The following is a 6,326-nucleotide window of genomic DNA, read 5'->3' on the forward strand; positions in this document are numbered from 1 at the left end:
TTCCCCAGGACACCAGGCAAAGACTCAGAGGGTTGAGGGGCAGTCACAGGGGTGGGGAGACGGAGTTGGGGAGGGAAAGAGCAACAGGAGGATTTTCCCAGTCCTGAGGAATAGAAGGAGGCCCTTGACCTCTGAGGGGAGGGTCTCTGCTCACTCACACTTGTCATGGAGGCTCTGGGCCCTGGGATCCTGGGGCATCAGGGCTGGGGAGATCAACGAGACACCCCCCATTTTAGAAAGGGAGTGACTGAGGCCAGAGAGGTCCCAAACTTGACGCCCATTTCTTTAGTACCTGCCGAATGCTCTCCTTTGATCCTCAAGACAGCCCAGTGAGGTTGGCACTCTCATTGGCTCCATTTTACAGGGCAGAAAAGTGAGGCTCCATGTATCTCCACATGCCCAAGATCAGTGTGGTGGCCATCTGTGGTTTTGTATTCAGAGAACCAGTTTCCCCACTAAAGGGCCCACCTTCCTGGGCAGTGTTGATTGGCTAAGGGATGGACACATGATTCAAACTGGGCCAATCAGAGCCCTGACTTGAGAGTTTTGAACTTGGGGCCAAGATGAGGCTGTGGAGGTTTCAGCAGCCCAGATCCCGTTCTGCAGTGGGAGAGGGAGCGAGTCTGACTATCACCTGCCTGTTACGGGGCAGCCCAGGGGCTTCAGCATGCCCTCGGCTTACTAGGCAGTCTCCAGCTGGTTCCACTAGCTCCACCTTGCCCAAGCCTCTCCCGCATCCCCCCATCACCCCTCTGCTTGTCCAGGGCCAACTGTCACCCAAGGGCTCACGAGTGTCCAGGGGGATGGAAGCCAGGCAGGAGGGGGCTGTGCCCATTGGACGCCCCAGGGGCTGCTGAGGCACAGCTCAGGGCACGGACAGCCTCACTCCTGCTGGACAGTCATGGGTGAAAGGCTGAGCGTTGTCGCTGAGGGGTCCTCACCCTCGCACTGCCTGAGGCCAGGGCCCTCGTTTCTCGTTCACTGTGCCCAGAACAGGGTCTGGCACACAGCAGGCACTCACTGTCCCTTTGTGAAATGAATGAACGGACGGATGAATATGACTCAGGCCCTGGCTGGGCACAGAGCTCACTCACCAGTGTGGGGCTCAGCAGGTGCTCCTCCCCACTCACCTGTCTTCTCTGGTCCCTCTCACCACCCCCTCACCAGTCTTTGGGGTCTTTTATCCCGTCCAGGGGTGGGGGTGGGTGGCTCTCTCCATGCAAGCTGCGTGCAGTTGTGGGGGCTTAACTTAGAAGAGGATCTTTTGAATGTAAAAGGCCAAGAGTACACGGCTTTTTTTCTCTTGTCCAGTGCAGGGGTGACCTAGTGTCACCTCATATGGTGGATCAGGCTACGGGCGGCACCCCCAAGCTGTGTAATGCAGCAGCTCAAGACTGAAGCCCAACTGCCAAGGCTGCGAGAGACCCTTGGAGAACAAGTCAAGACACGGTGAGAGTGGGTGGGAGAAAGAGTGGCCTGTTGCTTAATTATCCAAAATGTCATCAGGCCCCATGTCAGCTGTTGAGCTCTGACTTGAACCCAGGACTCTTAACAACCTCGGACTTCCAGGCCCCCATGCTCGCCTTTCTGAATTCCTCAGAGAGAATTCTTAGCGCTCGCCATTTGCATCTGATGTTAGAGTTGTCAGGGCTTCCTGAATGTGGCCTGATACATCCTTCCCTGTCCGCTGGGCCCCTTCCTTTTCCCAGACCCAGTGTGGGCCCCAGGTGGGGCTTGTCAGTGACCCTCCCTCCGGTCTGAAGGCTGCTGTTAGGCCTCTCCCTTCTGTTCAGGGATTTTTGATCCAGGAGAGGGCCCCAGGTCCCTGGAGAGAGAAGAAAAGGCCAGGCCTGCCCCCTGGGCCAGCGCCCCTGGGTATCTTTGAGAAATTCCCTGAGGTTGAACGGAGGTGTCTGTGTTCCTGGCTCTGGTTCCTCAGCTTGGCAGCTGCCCCCGGCATTTGGCACAGACAAGGCAGGAGCACAGCATCCAGCTGGGGGCTCCAGGGGCGAGCGTGGACGGCAAGCCAGGGCAGCCCTTCCCAGCCCTGGAAGCAAAGAGTTAACCGGCTGGGGAAGGAGGGAGCAGCAGTCATTTGGCTAAGGAGCCTTGTTAATTGATTCCCTCATTCCCATTTGTTCCTGCTAAAGAGAGACAGATGAGAGGGAGCCCGCCAGGCCCGTCTTGGCACCCGGCAGCTTGGCTGGGCACAGCTGTGCTCCTGGCTCTGGTATCTCTGTGAGGGGAGGAGCCCGTCACAGTGGAGGTGAGGAGGTGGGGCAGGCCCAGTGTGCCTCTGCTCACCCTCCATACGGGCAGACCTCAGAGCGCTTTTGGGAGGACAGATCTTTTCTTTCACCTTGCGACACCTCTTTGATCTTTTGGCCGGCACTGTGGCCACCCATGGTCTGGGAGCTCAGTAACAGACACCAGAGGCCGCTCCCTAACCGCAGGCTCACCATGGGCCCCTGTCAGCATGAGGCCCAGGCAATGTTTCTGTCTGGGAGAGGTCAGCCCTGGCCTGTCGAGTTCTCTGGCTTTGTGAGGCACACTGAAGTCCATGTCACAAAACTGGCATCCTTGTCATGGCCACAGGCTCCATCTGAATTCCCTGGTCCTGCCACCTCAGAATCACCTTTTTATCTGTTCCTGCCTCGCCTTATCTCAGCCAAGCTCTCCGGTGCCTGTTAGGTTGGGCTGTTTTGGATGGTGCCCGACAAGGGCCTTGCCAGTGTCCCCCAAGGGGATGGAGTTTGAATGTCACAATGCAATCACGTACGGAGACCCCTGAGGTCAAATCCTGGCTCTTCCACTCACTAGCCGCATAATTTAGGCAAGACATTGTTTCTCTTTGAGTCTCAATTTTCTCATCTGTAAAATGGCAGTAATACTAGTGCCTGTGTGTGGCAGATTGCAAAAGTGACCACAATTTTCCACTCCTCCCTGGGCACGCCCCATGGCGATGTAACTTTGCAGCTTCTCCCATACCCTTGAATCTGGGTTGGCCTTGCGCCTTACTTTGGCCACCAGAATGTGACAGAAGTGCCAGTGCCAGTTCTGAGCCTGAGCCTCCAGAGGTCTTGCACGCTTTCATTGGCTCTCTTGGAGCCCCGCCCAGCTGCTGCATGGAAAAGCTTGGGCTATCCTGCTGGATGAAGAGGGACATGGCTCAGTCATCCCCATCACCCAGATGACAGCCAGGCAACTCCCAGAAGTGGAACCACTTAACTGACGAGCAGCTGACTACACACGCATGGGTGAGCCCGGCCAAGATCAGAACAGCCTAGCTGAATTTCCAAACCATAGAATCATGAGCTTAATAAGTGATAGTTGTTTTAAGCCATGAATGTTGGGGTGATTTATTACACAGCAAAAGCTAACTAATACACTCTCTCAAATCATTGCTGTACGGACAAAGATGAGACGATGTAAGTAAAGTACCCAACAGAATGCCTGGCACATAGCAGGTGATCAGAAAGTACAGCTTCTATTACTGTTGCCCAGGGTGGAGTCATTGACCATAAATTAAAGCCTCTTGTATTTGAGAATGTTCTCTCATAGGCACTCAAAAGTTACAGGGAACTCTCTCTGACCTACCTCCTCCACACACCTCCTCTGGGGTAATAATGGAAACAATAGATGACATAATTGAGCACCTACTCTGTGCCAGGCTCTGTAGCAGGTAATTTACATGCATTATCTCATTTCATCTTCTCTCCACTTTATGAGAGAGGCACTGTCATTTATCCATTATTGCATTTAACACATGCGCCATTTTAAATCCCAGCAAACTGAGGCTCAGAGATGTGAAATCTAATTTACACACAGGCTGCACAGCTAGTGAGTGGCTCCAGAGACTTGTTAGAAAGCAATTGACTACCTTCTGCTTTTGTCTGCTCTGCCAGTTCAGCTTCCATCTGCAGGCCCTTTCCCAGCAACCCCAGTCTCTGGGGATATGAGGGTCTTCCTCACACTTTTACCAGATATTACAGTTAGGCCCAGTTACATCCCCACCCAACCACTCCAGGAGCCCAGACACTGCTCCTCTAGCCTCTCACACACACAGACAAACTCTGTTGGGAGCCTTCTCCTTTTCTCTGTCAGGACGATGTTTTTTATCCTCTGCTCTCAGTCAATGCCTTCTGGGGCCATGGGCTTTTCTCAGGCTGCCCCTCCTGGGCCTCTGAGTGACAACTACTCAATTTTCCAAACTTTTGCAAATTTTCCCTTGTTCTCATGATTCCCTTCCATCTCTCTGGTTAGGAATTCAGCTGACACTCATACTGTGCAAGGGACATTGGGCGTATTATCTGCCCAGCACCCTTCCCTTCTCCTGGGAGCCTCAGGCCTTCCCAGCCCCCTGCCGCCCTGTGGCTACAGTGTGAGCTGCCGTGTTCTTGTGGGAGCTCCGCCCCTAGCTGTAGTTGATTGGCCTAACGGTGGTATATAATTCAAGCTTAGCCAATTAAAGGTCTTCTCCAAGTTTTTCACCTGGAAATGAAAGAGAATCAGACTTTCTTGGAAGTTATAGGATATCAAAATTGTGAGGATGCTATTATGAAATTTTTCATATTTTATTTTTCCTGTTTTTGACTAATTTTATTGCTTTTGTGTCTGAATACTTACTAGAATAGTAAATCTTTTTTTTTTTTAAAATATACGTGCCTTTGGAATGGTCTTTTCTCTCTTCACAAACTCCGTTATCATATTTCTTCATATTTTTAGACCAAAGGTGGCCTATTTAAGAGAAAAAAATTAAAGATAAAAGTTGATTCCTCTTGGGGCCGGCCCGGTGGCACAAGTGGTTAAGTGCCCCCGCTCCACTGAGGTGGCCTGGGGTTCACTGGTTCGGATCCCGGGCGCGCGCAGACGCACCGCTTGTTAAGCCATGCTGTGGCAGCATCCCATGTAAAGTAGAGGAAGATGGGCACGGGTGTTAGCCCAGGGCCAGTCTTCTTCAGCAAAAAAGAGGAGGCTTGGCATTGGATGTTAGCTCAGGGCTGGTCCTCCTCACAAAAAAAAAAAAAAAAAGTAGATTCCTCTTGTAAAATAATCTGGAGGATTCAGTGTTTCCTGCCTCGAGGAAGAAGCAGGTCTGCAGTTGGAATGGAGGAGCTGACATGCTGAGAGAAGCAGACAGCAGAGCAGACCCAGCGGCTCCTCAGGCCCAGCTGCTCTCTGGGCCGTTCCCATGGGTTAATTCCTTGGATTCTGCGTGTCACTAAATCCGTCTTTGTGCCTATGGGAGTCAGAGTCGCGTTTCTGTCACTTATAAAACAGAGTTCTGACCAAGGCCCCTTGCCATGTGGCCTCTCCAAACACTTCTTCCAGAGAGGCCAGGGCAGGCCCTGGGGACAGCGGGAGGGGAGCTGCTCCCTTACAAGTGTGGTTTCTCCCCTGGAGAGAGAACTTCAGTCCCATGGACTTAAGTCCCATCTTTACAGATGATTCACAAAGTAAAGGTTATCCTGATCTTAGAAATTGGCAACACCAATCACCTATATATTCAGACTAGAGACCTGGATGAGACCCTCTTTCTCCCCTGTCCATCACCCCTCTTATCTAGACCATGAACAAGACCTGGTAACTCTATCCCCCCAAATTATCTCAAATCTGAGCACTTCTCTCCATCTCTATTGCTACCCTCTGGGTTCCTACCACCCTCCTCTCTGCTCTGGACTCTGCAACTGTCTCCTACCTGGGCTGGCCCCAGAAGGCCCATTCTCCCCGTGGCAGCAAAAGCGTCCTTAGCATGTACATGCAACTCAAATCACATCACTTCTTTACTTAAAGCTCTGTGGCTTTCCACTGCCCATTGCATTTGGAATAAAATCGCCTGCTCACACACATCTGTTTGCCCTGCCATAGCCACAGTGGGCTCCCTCCTGTACTGCAGACACATCCCAGGACGCTTGCCCCTGCTCTTCCCTGAGTTCTCTCACTGTCACTTGAGAGCCCAGCTCTTTCTCATCACTTAGGTCTCAGTTGAGATGGCACCTTCTCGGAAAGTCCATCCTGATCATCCTTCCTAAAATAAGCCCTGGGCCCAGTTACTCTGCACCCCAGTCCCTCATTTGTATTCTTTAAAGTATCATCACAACCTGGGGTGTTTTGTTTGTGTATTCATTTTGGGTCTGCCCCTCCCACTAGAATGTAACTCAGTGAGGGCAGGAAATGGGTCTGCCTCATTCACTCTTTGTGTCCCTAGGACCTCACGCGGTGCTTGGTACGTAGATGAGTTTGATAAATATTTATTAAATGATTAAGTACAAAGTTGAAGAATCCAGTGAAGGAGGCAGTATTATCCCCATTCTCAGAACAGAAAG

This window comes from Diceros bicornis, unplaced genomic scaffold (genome assembly GCF_020826845.1).
Source record: "Diceros bicornis minor isolate mBicDic1 unplaced genomic scaffold, mDicBic1.mat.cur scaffold_789_ctg1, whole genome shotgun sequence".
In the NCBI taxonomy this organism is placed as follows: Eukaryota; Metazoa; Chordata; class Mammalia; order Perissodactyla; family Rhinocerotidae; genus Diceros; species Diceros bicornis.